Source organism: Quercus robur, chromosome 8, assembly GCF_932294415.1.
Source record: "Quercus robur chromosome 8, dhQueRobu3.1, whole genome shotgun sequence".
Classification (NCBI taxonomy): domain Eukaryota; kingdom Viridiplantae; phylum Streptophyta; class Magnoliopsida; order Fagales; family Fagaceae; genus Quercus; species Quercus robur.
The window spans coordinates 11,019,693-11,038,778 of NC_065541.1; the positions used below are offsets into that span (position 1 = coordinate 11,019,693).

Genomic DNA, 19,086 nt, shown 5'->3' on the forward strand with positions numbered 1-19,086 from the left:
AAGCAAATTTAAATTCTATTCAAATTAAAAGTCTATTATAAAAAATTTCTAAACTTAAATCCCATACAAATCACGTTTTTGTTTTTGTTTTGTTTTGTTTTTTTTCCCCCCTTAAGTTGCATCTTATTAAATTAATGTTTTATTAAGATATTAAGCTACAAAGCTCTTGACTAAGGGTTAAGATTTAAAAATAATTTGATTTAGATAAAGTTTTATCATCTAAGTTTTATAAATTTAAATTCTATTCCAATTAAAAATCTATTATCAAAATTTTCAGAACTCAATATATATTTAGCCATGGCTTTTCGATACAATCCATCTTAACCAATAAACCATCCCTATAATTAAATCCCACACAATACACCCCACGTTGTTGTATTTATTAATTTTTTATTCTTTCAAAATGCAACTTATACTTATATTTTAGTCTAATAAATTCATCTTCCTTATTGTTCTTTACTTTTGAATTGCATGCAAGATTTTATGCCAAATGAAGAATACTATAAAGAAGCAAAACATTGGACATTCATTTAAGTTCTTGGTTCTCTTATGTAAATTTTTATTTATTTTTTTAATATTCTCAATTTTTGAACTCTTTTGATATGTTTTGATTTTGGTTATTGTATTTAATTTGTGAGTGTGTTTATTTTTTCAATTAGACTATTACTAGTTAGGAAAAAAAATCAGTATTGAAGAACTATTTTGTTTATTAATATTTATGCTAGTTAGGGCATAGATTAAACATAACCCAAATAGGAATGATCAAACTTGTGGGGTCCAATAAATTGTGGCCTTGGCCCATTTTTACATTGGGGCCCAAGGCCCGAGCCGAGGAAGGTTATAGTCGAGGATAGGTAGCAAAAGTCCAAATAGTCTTGAGACGCAGCCGAGGATGATTCTGTCCTCGGCATATCTGAGGTATCCCTGGAGGGAAGGGCAAAAATGGTATAAGAACAGTTTGGAAAAAAAATCTAAAATATCTAGGTCAATAGAGAAGGGTACGCTGGATAGAATAACGACCAAGGACAAAGCGAAAGCTGCCCTTACTGCCATTCAATACTCTGGACCTGACAGAGCCATACTCTTCAGCTTTTACAACCACCCCCAACCACTCTGGGTATGGGCTGATGGGACAAGTATCAGTCCTGGAAAATCAAACCCACACGTGGACGTTGGATAAGGGATACAGGCTAGTATAAAAGGAAAAGTAAGCATCCAGAGGAAGTGGCTGGGAAAAATGGCCAAAAACCAAAGCCACCCAGCCTGCCTCCAGGAGAAAGACTGCTAAGGCGAACACGATTTAATTATGTATGAACACCACGAAAAAACCACCGTCTGGTGTCCAGGGCCTAACCTTTCAAACCCACGCTCTATAAATGATATTGTTTGGGCCTTTTTACGTGCGAACCCAACGTTATTAGGGGTCGTTACAAATCGTGTCCCTACAAAACTCATTCCATATCTCATATTAAGAAATTAACACAAAATACAAAGAGAATTTTCAAATATAAAAATAGATAAAAAATTATTTACTTATTTTATCATTTATTATTACTATTTTTTTGATAATCTAATTTTAATTTTTTAAAATTTTGAGTTTTCATATGAATCTTCATCAAGTTATGCATTGCACGGAAATAATACTAGTATAAATAAATACAGTCTATTACACTTCTTTAGTTGTGGGCCACGTGGCATTCTATCATTATTGGAAAATCGTGATTTTACAAACAAGCATATAATGTTTTTATTTATTTATTTTTTAATGAAAAAGCAGATAATGTTATTATCATATCATGCATATGACAATTGACAAACAAGGGTAGATTTATGCTATAATTTATTTTTTTGGGACTAGCAATCACTGAAGAGATTTTTTTTTGGATAAACTTTAAACTCACGCTACAAACCAAAACTGCATGCAATCACTCAAAGTGATTAAGTAAGAAATCAAGATAAGTTTCATGACTTCGTGTGACATCTCACGTGGACAAAATCACAGTAAGAAGTAATTCGTTTTTTTTTTTTTTTTTTTTCGGGGGAAGAAAACTAAGTTTTAAAGTTAAATTTCACTCAATAAATAAGTTCTTTTAGCCTTGATTCTTATTCAGATCAAGCTGTATAAAAATATTCTTCTAAAAAAAAGTTATATAAAAATATGAATTTTCAAGATAAATATAATGCTCAAAAAAAAAAAAAAAAATTCATCCTTAAGTAAATCCCAACTTAAAATACTTAAAAACTTATCACCCTCATCTTTTTATCCAAATCCTAATAAGAAATATACAAACTTAAAATGATTTAAACAAAATAAAATAGAGCCACATAAAAAAGAGACGTGAGCTGATTTTATTTCATTTCAGTCAACCATTTATAATATCTTTTTTTTTTTTTTTAAGGCAACCATTTATAATATCATCTTATTATACTTTTTATAATAGGTCAGAAAACAGAAACTGATAATAATCCTATAAGTCGGCGGCCGTGTTGAATATATAGTCCAAAGGATTTTTTGATTTACTTCCAACGGAAATATTGTGTATACAGATGCACATACAAATATAATTTAATTCCTCTGCTCAAAAGAAAAGGAAAACCTTTTCACTAGAATTCAGCATTAATTAGACATGTGGCTAGCTAGCTATGCATTTATGATGCAAATCCAAAACTTGGATGAATGGGAAATCATAATTTCAGTTTGGTGATGTGAATTATTGCGACATTTTTTTCCCACATTTCTTAAAGTGACCTTTTTTTTTTTTTTTTTGGTTGTAAGAAGGGAATTTTATTTATATAAAAAAGTTTGTACATCAGATTTGTTCAAGAGACACCTGTGAAAGGTGTCCAGTTACAGGAACTAATGGGCACTCATGTGAAGTCCCTATACACAAAAAGTCTCATACATATTTACAGAACACAAAAATGGACAATTAGTAAATGTTTCCAAAAAGCTAGCTTGCATCCTCCCCCTCTTCGTGAGACCATCTGCTACAGAGTTTGCCTCATGGTATATGTGATGTAGATGGATCATCCATTCCCTATATAGGAGCATCCTGCACTCAGAAATTATGGGAAACATTCTGAAGCCAAGTTCCCATAAGAAGTTAGACATGTAAGAACAAAAGTGGAATCAACATTAACATTTAAAAATTTAATACTCATGTTCCAAGCAGTAATTAAACAATTCAGCCTTATTATTAGAAGCAAACTCGATGTGACAAGAAAAACTTGCCACCCATTTTCCAAAGTGATTACGGATAACACCCCCCTCCTGCAATACCAGCATTACTTAATAAGCTGCCATCCGTGTTTAGCAATGAAAAAGGAAAAAGAGGGGGTTGCCATGCTATATATTTCACACATGTAGATGTTTTAGTTTTTCCTGGAGATATGATGAAGAAGAATTCCAAAGCAAGATTTAAAATTTTGTGGAGAAGATGATTAAGAGAGTCCGAAGGAGGAGAGAAAATTTTCTTATTTCGAGCAAGCCATAATTGCCAAATGCCTTGTGCAAAAATAAAATGCCATGGGATTGAAGAGGGGCGAGAGAGTTGGTGTTTAGTGATGTTAACTGTGGGGATAAGGGCCCAAAATCATGTATTAGGCTTTGAGCTTCACCTAAGACAATTGACAATTCCAAGAAGAGGAAAAAGGTTGTTAAAGGAACTCTCAATTAAGGTCTCATAAACAGGGAACCAGAGAAGGATGTTCCAAGGAGGAACACCTCCTCGGGTGCGATGGGTGTAGCTCGGATGCATTACTCTGGCAATTAGAGGGCTCCTCCGAAAGGCCCTAGTGACCGGAATGTGCCATATAAACATATTGGGAGAAAGGAAATGCAAAATATCTAAAGGAAAGTTGTCACCACTACATTAAATGCATTGCAGCTATTTTTCTGGCCGCATTTATGTGGAGAGGACCTTTGAATAGTACTGCCTTGGTTAGGGGTGTTCGCGGTGCGGTGCGGTGCAATTTTGGGCCATTTTTAGCACCGCACTTTGCGGTGAGGTTTAGCTAAAATCATAACTACACCGCACCTTGTTTTTGCAGTTACATGTGCGGTGCGGTACGGTGTGGTGCGGTGTGGTGTGGTGTGGTGTGATGTGGTGCGATGCGGTGTGGTGCACTATTATTTGCGGTGCGGTGCGGTTATGCCATTTTGCGGGCGGTTTTGGTTCAGTTTTTACGGTTTGTGCGGTTTGGTAAACACCCCTAGCCTTGGCTACCACAACTCACAGAAGGTTGAAGGGGGGTGTCTGATGAGACGGACACTCAAGTGGGAGCTCAGATGATCAACAAGTGTAGGATTAAGATGGCCAAAGGAGAGCTATATAATGGGAGAGATCTCCATGAGATGGGAGGCAGAAAAATAGAGAGAGAAAAACACTGTAGCAATTTAAACTGTCATAGAATCCAACGGTGATCAATATACTACCATTTAGCCTCCTCGGACCGAAAGTCTATGGACATCAATATGTTTTATTTGTACTTAATCGTCGTTTAGCTCAATATTAACCGTTGTCCAATTCGCTAGAACCTAGTTCGTTGACCCATTCTCTACAAATTCATTGTTTTGGGCTTATTGGACCAAGATCCCATAACTCTTGGGCTTAGGCTCCAAATCGTGACCCTACATTAACCCTTAGCCATGCTTGAAGATTCAAAGAGAAAAAGTCAAGAGATCTAGTTCCAAGAAGAGACAACCAAAAATATATCTTTAGCCCATGGGCAATCGCGATATGCCGATCTTAATTTGCTTGGCATTATTGGAGCTTGATATTCTTCATCCTCATCTTAATGCTTGTTTGGTTATGTTATTTTGTTTTCATGTACCCTTTTTTTATAGCCTTATATATATTTTTATAGTTTGTCCAACATATTTTTTTTTTTTTTTTGAATAAATCCAACATATTTTTTTAAATAGACTAAACTGATAAAAATAAAAAATTTAGCAATTTGAACCCCACTTAAAAAAAAAAAAATCTAATTAATATCTAATTAAGCTTAACAATAAATGGTACATAATCATAAAACAAAAATTAAAATTCTATCCTTAAAAAAAAAAAAGATGCACAAATATGTGGGAATGCATTTCACAGCTAATTCTAGATGCTTGGAGTTGGTGAGCTGGGCATAGCAATCCAAATGGGTGCAATACTACCAAATTGGTGGTTCCAGTTCTCTCTCTCATCAACCTTTTTTTGTTTCTTTAGCCCGTCTTCCAGGTTTTTTTGTGGCTAGAAATTCAATGATAAGGACTTCGAAATACAAAAACTTCAAAGTCTTAATTAATAATTACGAAGAAAAATCGTTTAAATGCCGACATTCATTCAAGCTTGTTGGAAATACGTTCAGGTCAAAGAGGAAATATTAGATGGTAAAATGTGTTGCACATGAAGACTTTCATGGTCGGTCGGCTAGTTTATAGAGGCTTGAGTATGAAAGTGAGTTAGGTTCAGTTTGGATGAATGAAAGTCTAAGAGGAACTTGACGAGTTGTGGGACTGGATCCACGCGTTTGTTTTGACCTAGCTAGTGCCCATTTGGTTATGTTCTTTTTTTTTTTTAGGTATAATCACATTGGTAGTTTGAAAATGTGTTTTGTAAGATTTTGAAATCGTGATTTCAGTCTACCTGAAAAAGGTGGTGCATTTTCACGTTGCATCCTCAAAGCAATTAAAGACTAAACCAAAACTCACCCTTAATTGACTTGGAAACTTGTTTGTAGGGTTGATCTTATTTTTGGTTAAACGTGTATGAAATATATGAAGAATGGGGGGTAATGGATTTGGACTCAAAGTTTAGGAAATGCTAGAAACAAGAAAATGTTGAGAATCTTCTTCATAATTTATTATATATAATAATAAACTGTGATTAAAATAATATCTTTTTTATATGGACATACCACTTCTATCATACCTGAATCACCATAGAGTCACAGACAACATCAACCATTAAAAAAAGGGTAAAAATATTTTGTATCAATATATTTATTGTAAAATACTTTATTCTTTATAGACACTTTTTTTAATGAGATTGATGCAAAGACCATATTCGAGTAATTATTAGTTTTTTTTTTCTTTTTTATTTTATTTTATTTTATTTTTTTTGATAAGCTTTTTCTTTTTTATTTAACATAACAGTGGATGATCTCACGTAGGTTTCAAAATTTCAATATCTTTGTAAGGGGAAGAAAAAAATTTGATTAGGATGGAAAATATACAATACTATAGATATAAATTTTTTGATCGTGACTGGTCAGTGGCCACTGGCCAGCCCCATATTGATCATGCATATGTGTTTGCTTTCGATTAAAGGCTTTAATAGGGTCCATGACTAAAGGGCAGGTCCTACCGTCCTAGGGGTCTTTAATTAAAAGACAAAATCAAAGTTCTTTAGATATATAAATTATATTATATATACGGTGGAGTTGTACAAAAATGTTGTTCTAAAGACCGTGATTTGGCTTCTGATTTGGGGCTGCATTGTGTTGTGCTTGTGCCCACTTTAAACAAAAGAAAAAGGTAAGTTTTAAAATTGTGTTAGATCTCTATGTAGGTTGTGTTGACAAAATAAGAGGCTAGTGTCAAATATAGTACAGAATATGGATAGAGATTGTTTGTACCTACAAAGGTTTTGATTGAATAGTACTACTACCATTTTACTTAGTAAAACCAAAAGGGTTCATGATAATTAAATTGACATCATGATTATCAACTTTTTTTTAGGGATAATCACTTACAATTATATAAATATACAATGCCACTGCAAGTATATGATAAACTGATGTATATATATACATACCTATGTATTTTTCCATTAGTTTTGTTAAATTTCTTGTAAAATAAAATAAGGGACAATCATATCTTTGCAGTTGCAAACACACAAACCATATATCTACATTGTGCATAAATCTTACTTTGCAAACTGAGTCCCTACTTAATTGAAATCAGAATGTCTCGATCAAAATAAAACCATCAAGCTTTAATGAAGCACGAACTTTTGTAAACGAAATTGGCTATAAAAATTAATTTAACAAAGTGATGGGGCTTTTAAATTGATTCTATATTATTTTCCTTCAAAACAAAATTTAAGAAGAAACAAACAATAAGTTTTTCCCCCTTTTCTCCGAGATGAAGTTATTGGTGATCAAATTTCATATATATATATATATATATATAGAGAGAGAGAGAGAGAGAGAGAGAGAGAGAGAGAGAGAGAGAGAGAGAGAGAGCATCCGCTTTTGATGATAGCTCTTTATCATTAGATCAAGACATCAATCGTTTTCTAGTGTAGGCGTAGATTAAACTCCAGATCTCTTATTCAACCATTAAAGATTTTATCAGTTGTTGTAGGCGGGGTTTCATACATTTAATTCTTGAAAAAAAAAAAGACATTTAATCATTATTATAAGGGTGAAGGGTTCATTGAGAATGAGAGCACTGATTTAAAAAAAAATAGAAATGAAGGCACTAAATTAGTACAATAAGAAACTAGTTCCCAATATACCTAATTTTGCCTTCATTGTACTAGTAGTCTAGTAGCAATCTAATTTTGTATTATATAGTCAAAATTTTTATAACTCAACTTGTACTTCCTAGTATTTCCAATAAAGAATTTAAATTATCTTTTCCCATTATAACTGTCAGAAAATGTGAAGACTCAAGAAGAACAAGTTCAGTGAATGGTAGAAGAAGAGGTTTAGAAGAGGAAGAAGAAAGAATTTGCAGCCAAGGCAAACTTAAGCTGTAGTCGTTTTGTATTGTAATTATAAACGACATGTCATTACTATAGTGCTTAGTTTTTTTTTGAGAAATATAGTGCTTAGTTAGTTAATTAATTAATGCTTAGATGACATGTGTCATGATTGTACTGGTTCCTTATTATTTGCTTTGTTAGTTAGTTAGGCTCTTCCCGCTTTCTGCTCTTAGTTATAACACAAAGCTTGTAATTACTCAATACAATGAATCATATTTTCACAAATCTCAATCTCTATTTCAATCCCTAAACTCCATTGTTAAAGCTTTGAGCTTGCATAGTTTCTAACAATAACTAATGAATTATCAAAATATATAATTTTGTATTATATTATGTTATTCTCTTTCAATATATATATAATTAATAATCACAAATTACGATCATTATAACTGTATAAATATTATGAAAATGTTACTATACTAAGCAAATATACAAATTAAAATTTCTACTTAGCAAAAAAAAAAAAAAAATTCCTAGTAATTGCTAGAATTCACTCCAAATTAACTTTGCTGATCTAAAGCATGAAATAATGAGTCTTACTTTGATGCATGTTCATGTTTAGACTTTGGAGTACTACTTCATCACCTTGGGAATTTTTCACAAACATTGATTTTTTTGATAATTTGACGTGACAATAAAGGTGGAGTTTTTTTTTTTTTTTGATAAGACATCCATTCACGTCAACTTCAAAACGGCTAGCAACAGTTGGAAAAGTTGGAGTTCAATACATATGACATATTTGTAATTGAAATTTGTAACATGGCCCACATCTGTAATTGTAGCAGTCGTATTAAACGACATACCCTTTATTTTAAAGCCACCTTTAATTGTTCATTTAATGTGATTCAGCAAAAAAAAAAAAAAAAATTGTTCATTTAATGTGAAAGCCACATATTGGTGTGAAGTGCTCTTGTAGACTTAAGAGGAATTGAAGGTAGTCGAAGATGTCATTACTGTATCTATCACAATGGGAAAGAAGACTTTGATAATAGCTCTTGCACACTGGAGGAGCCTAGGTGCTGTTTCATCTCTTCAGACACTGGTAACGTGTAATCTAATGTATTTTATATACAAGGAGAAAAGAAAGAAGGATGTGTCAACAAGCGGGGATAGCTCAGTTGGGAGAGCGTCAGACTGAAGATCTGAAGGTCGCGTGTTCGATCCACGCTCACCGCAACTATTTTGTTCTTTTTTATCTTGTCTTGGGCTTTAGTTCTTTGCTTTGTAATAAATGGGCCATTTTGTACAAGCTCAACTTGGGCCCCTCCTTATTAATTTGCTCCTGTGGAAAAAGAAAAGAATGATTGAGATATGAGAATCAGAAATTTTCTCTTGACCCTATAATTTAATTTTTTATTTTCCTCCCTTTTAAAATAGGCAAGTTTTGGAGAGAAAAATTTTAAAAAATTACGTAAGTAATTAGGAATATCTTTTCTTCTATTTTTTTTTTCTTTCTCTTTCATAGCCTCCAAGCTTACAAAATCTGAAGATGATCACTTAGTAATAACTATTTCATCAACAAATATTAAGACACTAGTCAATTATAATTTATATCATAAAAAAAAGAGGGACCGAGTGAGGGAAACATGAGCAAAATGAATATATTCAAATAATATTGATCATGTGTATTCCTCTCAAATATATATATATTGATCATGTGTATTTAATTTTATATTCACATCATATTAAGTTATAAGTTATAGTAGAATTGATGTAACCCACACTGGGTTATCCTAATTATTAATTATGTATATTTATAATTATTAAATAATATGAGTAATAAATAAAGATAGCATTTTCTAATAATAAATAGTCATATATATGGTGAAATTGGTAGCAACTAACAGTAAATCTTTGATACAAGGAGTATATAAGAAAACCAATGTTAAAAATTGATGGTCCCTAGCTTAGCCTTTGAAAAGGTTTGTGTTGAATGTTTTTATCAAAGGGTTTTAGACATAAGTTAGAAGAATTCTCTCCAAAATTTGAGTTTTCTTTTTAAAGCATTTGAACAATCAAGAATTCAAGACTGAAGGAATATCTTTAATTAATTTCAATGCATTACAATTTACAAATATATCAGACTCCTTTAAAAAAATTTGACTTCCTTTCACTTAGAACAGGATGATACTCTTACATATGCTTGTATATATGGCTATATAAGCTTAAATAGCATGAAGGTCCCTCAAATTCATTGGAAAAGAGTAATTTGATGTATCATGATACATATTATCCACAATGACGTGAGTAGCAGCTTCTGTAGGATGGTATGCATCCCAGAAGACGTAGTCATTTCTATTGGGGCAACAGGCTGAAAATGGATCACAAGGAAACACAGCACGAAGGTGGCCAAGCCCGCAACATGCAGTTTTGACCTTTATAAATCCTGTCATCAAAAATAACTTTAAAGGATAGATACATAACTTTTCTATATAAAAAAAAAATTAGAAGCTATTTGTATTATATTTTATACAATTTTTTTAATCAATACAATATAATTTCAATGTATAATGTCGCTCTAAGATGCAGGGCGAAGCTATGTTTTACAATGCCCCCAAAAAATGCTCAAAAATTTATTATAGCTACTAAAAAATAGGATATATAGAATTGTTGTAAGAGCTGGCCCCTCCAAATGAAACTAACTAGCACCCATGTGTCCTTAATTACTTGTTTCATTCATATTTACTTAATTACTTTGACTTTTTTCAGTCTTTCCTCCATCTTTCCTCCCCCCAACGCATCAACAAGCCCACAACTTTTATAAGTTTGAGAGTTTTACTCACTTTTACTACTAGCTTCTCTTTTTAATATGTATTTTTCAATGTTTTACTTTCTAGTCCCTTCCAAAAGAACTCATCACTCAATGCAAATGTTTTCATAATCTTACACTAACTCGCTTCAATTTTTTTACAAGAGTTCATTAGAGCATTGATGAGTGGGTCATACATACATAAATAGACATATATTTTTTGTGAATCAATATGATTATTTAGTCTTTGACCAGCCCCCAAAGATAAGCTTCTAGTTCCGCCCTTGCTAAGTTGGTTTATCGCAAGGCTAAAGTACCAAATTATTTTTGGTATAAACAAGATTTGAATCACAGCTCTCTTATTTAACAACAAGAGACATTTACTAGTTGAAGTATAACCCACATTTTATTATATTTTCTAAAAATATTGATAATAGAAATGTAACATTTGTGATTTGATAATAAGAGAGAAAAGGAGACATGTACACAAAAACCAAAATATGCATACAAGATGTTAAATGTATTATAAAGTGAAGTGTTAAAATTGATAAAGTATTGTTTTGAGATATTAAATACTATAATTTTTTGACATGTTTGATGTAAATGCCCTAAAAAGAATACTTTGTTACCTTTAATTGTGCATTCATTTAATGCGAGAGCCATTGAATATCCACATATACTTTTGGAGTGCTCTTCCCGCGGAGTCTGGAGGAACGAAAGTAAGCGAAGATGTCATTACTTCCAATCACAAATGGGAGAGAGAGATTTTGATGAAAACTGCTGCAGATTCGTGGAATTTAGATGCTGCTGCAGCTCTCCATTCACATCAGAAAAGTAGTCTACTTGCTGTCAAAGATAATGACTGATCCTACATAAAAATATTAAAAACAAAAAAAAGTAATCAACAAGCAGCGGGGATAGCTCAGTTGGGAGAGCGTCAGACTGAAGATCTGAAGGTCGCGTGTTCGATCCACGCTCACCGCAATTATTTTGTTCTTCATTTTTATCTTGGGCTTTTAGTTCTTTACTTTGTAAATGGGCCTAAAAGCTCAACTTGGGCCCACCCATATCTTGTATTTTTCTTTAAAATTCTCGATTACGCAATTATGGGAATGAGAATTTATTAATTATTAGTATTTTTTAAGGAGTAGTGTACAAGAAAAAGGAAAAAGTAGTACTAGTTTTTGTTTCACTTACCTATTTATCTGTGTCATTAAAGATTCCGGCACCTCTGGGTGCAAAGCTAACACCATTAAGAAAATTTTCATTACTCTTGTTGGGTATCCTAGATAAACATGGTGGTGAGGTTGGCAAGCTCACTTTCTCAGCTGCCCAAAAATTTTATTCATTTCAAATTGATATTTTGAAAACCAAACAATATTATTAATCAACATGTCCACCTCTATTTTTTATGAAAATGATAATCCCATATCATAAGAGAAGGCCCTCTATTCTTGGAAAAGGTTTTATGACATGGAAATGAAGAAGAAAGAACCTAATATTAATATACGGATTGAGATCCGATGCAATTATTTCTCTTTTCTCTCACAAAAAATTTTACCACACCCATTTTTTAATTTTAACTTTTTAACTATTTTTTATTTTTTTTATTTTACTCAATGGTTAAGATTGAAAACTGTTTTTTTCAACTCTCAATCTTAGTCACCCTTGATATTGCACCTGATCTCAATCCATAACATACAAATAGGAGACAAAATAAGGAATAAGAATTGAATTTGAAACAACCATACAATAAAGAAGAAGAAAAAAAGGTGACTTATCAATATGAATTTAAGTTTTGAAGTGGAAGTTCTAGCAAACATTAAAGGTGGATTATCTATTATCTACTTTTGTATTTTGATTGAATTACCTAGAAAATCTGCAGCATTCTTGCCATTACTAAACCTCCCGGTGGAAACTTTGTTAGGAAAATCTATGCCGTAGTGGGGAAAGTCTGCCTCGTTCAAGGAGAACTTTAGGTGATTGTTGTTGCCAACATCCACTAAGGAGTCTCCAAATATGAACATCGCGAGGGCCTTTTGAGCTTGTGAATAAGTGAACATGAAGACGAAGATAGAGAGGAGGATTAATATCACTAGGATATTATTGTGAGCCATTCTAAGAGTGTAAGAGAACTCTCTCTCTCTCTCTCTGCAAATTTGTTTTGTGCTATGTTAATATAGTAAAGACTTGGGTAGTGTTTTATACCAGGGGGGTACTATTTTCTATGTTTATTTTATTTTGCATCACTTTATTATATAAATTTTTTTAAAAAAATACTTCACAATATCGGCTCTCTTTAAAGTCAAAACAAATACAAGGACGGCAATCTTTCTACCTTTTGGTAAAAGGATTGGATTATATATTAAAAATGTCCAATATATACAAATTACACTGGTCTAATAGTAGAATAATAAACAAAAAAAGAGTAGAGAAGTTTTAAACTTTCCATAAGTACACAAAATACAAAGATGATGGACAAGTTCAGTGCAAACTAAAGGATTAGTTAAGAGAAGGTTTCAAAACAACTATAGCATCGATCAGAATATTTTTAAGTTTCCCGAATGATATGTAGGATAGAAAACCTGCTAGGGCCTAGTGAAAATGTTCTGTTTGGAGTATGTACCATAGAATGTTCAAAGTACAAGATTTTTCGATTTTAAAATCACAAAAAGGAAAATTGTTCATGGATTAGATAATGAATGATCTCTTATCACTGTAAAATTTGGCATATAAGTTTTTTTTTAATAGACACGAAAATATTTTAAACAATATCCATTCTATTCTATAGCAATTGCTCTCAACCATTATATCAAGACACTAATAAATTTTTATTTATATTTATTTTATTGTTGGTAAGATTTTATTCCAGATCTCATATTTGACAATGAGAAATTTCATCACTCTTTTTTTGTGATAATTTGATAATCACATCAATAAAAAAGGGAGATTTGAAGCTTAATTATCCTCAAGAAGGAAAGCAAGTAATGTAAGTGAATTACAATGCTCTTACTTGCCTCAGGTTAACAAAAAACTTGTAATCTACGTGGAACCCGCATTTGACTTACAGCAGAACTTGTAATCTTTTTTTTTTGAGAAGTTGCAGAACTTGTAATCTAATAGTAGGATTGCTAAAAAAATCAATCCAATTAATAGTTATCAAATATAGCTTAAAAAATACTCAATTAATTTAGAGATTACGAGTAAGTTTATCTATACATTTGAATGAGATAAAAATAATGTCTTTTCGTTTAAGGTAAAGGACATCCTTGTAGTAGTCTTCACCTAGCTAAACGTCTATCTTGCATAGTACAAAACTAATGAAACATTATTTTTAATTAGCCGTGAGAGAATAGGAATAAAATTTGTAGGCTAAATTACAAATTGTATACTTTTAACTTTGCCTAAAATTTATTTTATTTCAATAACTTCAAATTCGTTCAATTCAGTTCTCTAGCTATTAACATTATTTAATTTATTTTTCCCGTTATTATGTTAAGTAATCTCCCGTTAGCGCTAAGTACTCCAAACGACATAATTTTGTTTTATATTTATTTATTTTTATTTGAGAAAAAGGCCAATGTGGCCAATTTATTCAATAGCTTTAAAATCTGACAAATAACAACTATAAGAATAAGATTTATGTTTTATGGATTTTACTCTTATCTCCCATTTGTCGTGTTTTTCAATTAAATATCAAATAATAATAATAATAATCTTATTATTATAGTCAAATTAATGAAATTATTGCTGATGGGTCATTCTATAGTCCGTATTTTTTTTCATCTACCATACATACCTAATTTTTAATTGTTCATTTATTATTATTATTATTATTATTGTAGGGACGAGGGCCCAAAATAATATATTATGCCTTGGGCCTTGTTCGAGGACATTGATAGGTCCAAGGAAGAGCAAATAGTTGTTAAGTGTTCCCAAATAAAGTTTCAAAGGTGGGGTAAAAGTAAAAGGTTGTTCGAGGAGGAACTCCTCCTCAGATATGACGAATATAGTTCACAATATGTACTCCATCAGTTAGCGTAATCCTCCAAGAAACTCCAATGATAGAGACATGCCTCATGAACATACAAGAAGGAAGGAAACTTAAAAATATCTAAGAGAAAACTGCCACCACCACATTAAATGCACTGTAACTACTTTTTTGGCTGCATTTATGTAGAGAAGACCTCTGAACAGTACTACCTTAGCTACCACAACTCATAGAAAACTAGAAGGGGTGTCTGATGGGACAAGTACTCAAGTAAGGGCTCAGATGATCAACAGGTGTATGGTGAAGATGGTCTAACAGATGATATATAAGGGCGAAAGACTCTTCACGGAGGGCGGATCGAAAAAATAAAGAGAGAACACTGTAGCAATCTAAATTGTCTCTGTATCCAATTGTGATCAATATATACAATTATGATCTCCTCGGACTGAAAGTCCATTGACATCAATACTTCTTATTTGTATTTGATTGTCATTTAATTCAATACTAGCTGTTGTTCAACTTATTAGGGCCTAATTCTTTGACCCACTCTCTACAAATTTATTGTATTAGGCTCATTAGGCCGAGATCTCATAAACTTTGGGTTTGGGCTACAAATCGGGACTCTACAATTGGTGCTGTCTGTGGGAAAGAACTTGTGTGATAGTGAAAACAACGGTCAAATATGGCAAATTCAGGCTCACATCGAGCAGAATCTATAGCATTGCAACGTGAAAATCCTTTTGCCAACCTTGAGCATATGAGAGATCAAGAGGGCAGCGTGCACGTTACGCATACAAGCAAAAGCCACTCTCGAGTTGGGAGTCACGTCTCTCAAGAACAACACAATAAAGCCATGCAAAGGGAAATCGACCAGCTTAAGAAGAAGTTACGCTATGCACAATGAAAACAAACTCCCACCCCATCTGATTCCTCCTCCGATGATGAGAAGGATAGCGGTTATCGACGTAGATCAAGGACTCCCCCTAGCGAATCCTTCTCATATGAAGAGGAGCATCATAGTGAACGCCGATGCAAAAGCCCCATTCACAGAGGATTGGGAAATGATGCAATGAGCAAAGTTTTGAACCAAATTGCCAAGTCGCCATTCACGCGTAGGATCGAAAGGGTAGCTCCTTCTCGGCGTTTCCATCAGCCAACATTAACCATCTACAATGGGCGAACAGACCCGGTGGAGCATGTGAGCCATTTTAATCAGAGATGACTGTCTATTCCAAGGATGAAGCCTTGATGTGCAAAGTGTTCCCATCCAGTTTGTGACCCATAGCGATGAGATGATTTGACGGCTTGAGGACGAGTTTAATAAATTCCTTTAAGGAGCTCACTTGGGCATTTGGCTCTCGTTTTATCACGTATACCAGGGTCCCTCGGCCCTTAGACTCCCTACTATCTTTGTCCATGCAAGAAGGGGAGACTCTGAAAACATACTTGGACAGGTATTGGGAGATATATAATGAGATAGAGGGTAACTTTGAGGACGTCGCCATCAGTACCTTCAAGAGTGGCCTCGCAGCCGAGCATGGTTTAAGGAAGTCCCTAACAGGAAAACCAGTCACAAGCCTGTGCCAGCTTATGGATCGGATTGACAAGTATAAAAGGGTTGAGGAAGACCAGCATAAATAGGTGGATTGAGACAATTGTGAGGTAACAATTAAACTTATACAAGAATAAGTAGGTGGATTCCAGTAAGCTTAACTGATAAAGTTTCTGATAGTTGAATAAGAGATCTAGGATTCAATCTTTGCCTACACCAAAAACTGATTGGTGTCTTGGTCTAATGATAAAGAGCTATCATTAGGAGTGAACGCCATAGGTTGAAACTCTCTTAAACTATCTTTTGTGGGTTCAATTAGCTCAATTAGTAAAGTCTCTGATGGTTGAATAAGAGATCTGAGGTTCAATCTCCGCCTACACCAAAAACTGATTGGTGTCTTGGTCTGATGATAAAAAATTAAGATGACATAAAATTCAACCCATTGGAAAGAATGCATCTCCAAGACGATGCTGACACATTTATCTACACACTCTCTCTCTCTCTCTCTCTCTTTTTTGAATTATGGAATGATTGGATCACATCTTTATATCTCAAACGTATATTACTCTAATATAAACTTTTCAAATGAGTCATTCAATATATGTATACACAAAATTGTCAAATAGTCTTTTTCTTTGAGTTAAGGGTCCATTTGATTGATGAAATTAAAAAATTAAAAAAAAAAAAGTGAGAGGGGATGGAAAAATAGGAATATAAGAGATTTTAGTTTTATTGTGGGATGGACTCAGGTGGGAGCCCAAGGGGGCCAGGCCACCTGGGTCCAAAATTTTTTTTTTTTAGTCATTCTATATTTCATTTTTGTAGTTAGGCCTCCTTCTCTATAATCAGTCTAGCTAGTCTAATCTAAATAGCAATTATTCAACCAAAAAACTTAACAAGAACAATAAAAATATTCACAATGGTGATTGTATTTTAGCAAAAAAACTATTTTACCACTAAAGAACAAAAAAATCATGTGTTATTGGAGAAGTTAAAATAAATTTTTTGCAACTACAGTAAGTTGGTATAAATACCTGTTGACTGTAGTAAATTGTTAAAAATAAAATACAATATTTTATTAAGATTATATCTCTTCCTATAATTAAAAAACTCAAATTCTCTCTCTTCTTTATTATTTTAATGAGTTGTTTATATTATTTTAAATGAAGTGATAAAAAAAAATAAAACATTTGATATTGGGTGCATTGTAAAGTGAGGTGATAAAATAGATAAATTAGTTTTTTGAGATATTAAAAACTAAAATTTTTAGCACCACCACTATGAATGCTCTAACTTAAAATAAATAAATAAATAAAATCCTAGCTAGCCTAGTTTAAAAAAAAAAAAAAAATTCTGTTTTTGTTTTTGTCTTTGTTGGTAGATGATTGCATCGTAATGTATTTAGAAACAACAATTTTGTGTATTTATAATTTTTTAATACTATATGGATGTTTATTTGGAGTTTTTTTTTTCTTTATACTCTGGCTCCAACTAGCTTAAAATCCTGAGTCCGTCCTTGGTTTTATCTCATGATGTTTGATTGGGGAGTAGAAAAGTGGAGAGATAAAAAACGTTTTTATTTGATTGAGAAAAAAATGAAATAATAGAAAATAGAAAATATATATAAATTTATTTTTATGCCCCTAGTATTAACAAATAAATTAATGATATATAAGAAAAAACTAAAAATTTAGGGGACATAAAAAGAAAAAAAACTCTCTAAACATAACAAATGTGGGGGTGGGGAAGGGTGCTACGTTGAATAGGGGAGGGCAAGTTTGAAATTTCTCATCAATTTTATCCATCCCCACTATAATATGGGCTATAAAATTAGTTTGGGAAATAGTTTTTATTTTTTTGAGAACCAGTTTGGGAAATAGTTGACCTTTCAAAATAACAGGAAAAAAAAAAAAAAATTCATTATTTTGACATGACTTTACAATTGCATGCTCCCCAAAAAAAAAAAAAAATCTAGTTTGCTAAAACGGTCCCGTTCAAATGACACTTTTACAGTTATCCACATACCCATTAATCCCTTGGTGTTTTTTTTTTTTTTTTTTTTGGGTGTGTGTGTGTGAAAGTGTGAAAACCTGCACTGTGCAGCAACACACTTTTTTTTTTTTTTTTTTTGGCATGATGATAGGGTGAAAATTACTGAAAAGTCTGAAACGGTGAATTGTGTGCTGGACTTTAATGAGTCTTTTTTTTCCCTCTCTTTTTTAAACGTCACTCTTTACTTCTCATCATCATCATCATAATTTTTTTTCCTCAAATTGGATATAAATTAATTTTTCTCTTATCATCATTTTTTTTTTTGGATTGGATTTAGGTGTCTAAGTAAGTTGTTCCGATATTGATTTATTTATAAAAGATAATTTGGATTTGTCCTAAAGACAAGATATATATTTTTAAGATTTCTCTTTATATATAATAGAATATGTTCTTAAGTTATGTATAATGAGTTTAATAAATGGGTATGTACATGGTATTAAGGATAAATTTTATCTGTTTAAATTTACAAGTTTGTTATTAGTTGATTAAGATTAAGACTTAAAATAATTTTTTATTTATTGTGCTTAAAGGAATAGCTAAATAGGAGTGAAAGTCATATCATAGAGGAATTATTAATTAAAATTAAAATTTTAGTATTTTTTCAAGATTAATTGTTTGATCATTTTCTTAAAGATTAAGGAGATGATAATGGATGAATTTTATTTAATGAAAGATTATCTTCAAGCATAACTTTGATGGGAGATGCTAAATTCCTCATTTAATACATTTGTACGTCTTCATAGCAAATTAAGTAATTTATATATTCATTGGAGTTTAGAAATATTATTTGATAATTTTATATGCAAAATATTTAAAAATTATGGCTAACATATAAATGCATAATTTAGCCTCTAATAAGTAAAAATTTCTAGCCATGCCTTTGCCCATAACAATGGTATGTTATTAATTTGTTTGATTTTTCTTTTGTAAGTATAGGCAGAAAGAAACCATGCAAAGATAATCAAAAAAGAATCTGAAGACGTCT

At 32.1% G+C, this 19,086-nt stretch overlaps 2 non-coding genes and 1 pseudogene across 2 annotated transcripts; 2 read left to right on the forward strand and 1 right to left on the reverse strand.

Annotated features, from left to right (window-relative positions):
- Positions 1 to 8,860: 8,860 nt before the first annotated feature.
- Positions 8,861 to 8,933, forward strand: TRNAF-GAA (transfer RNA phenylalanine (anticodon GAA)). The gene has a single exon. It is a non-coding gene; the product is annotated as a tRNA-Phe (tRNA).
- A 2,220-nt stretch (positions 8,934 to 11,153) lies between these two features.
- Positions 11,154 to 12,623, reverse strand: LOC126695846 (GDSL esterase/lipase At5g55050-like; annotated as a pseudogene).
- Positions 11,418 to 11,490, forward strand: TRNAF-GAA (transfer RNA phenylalanine (anticodon GAA)). The gene has a single exon. It is a non-coding gene; the product is annotated as a tRNA-Phe (tRNA).
- Positions 12,624 to 19,086: the final 6,463 nt, after the last annotated feature.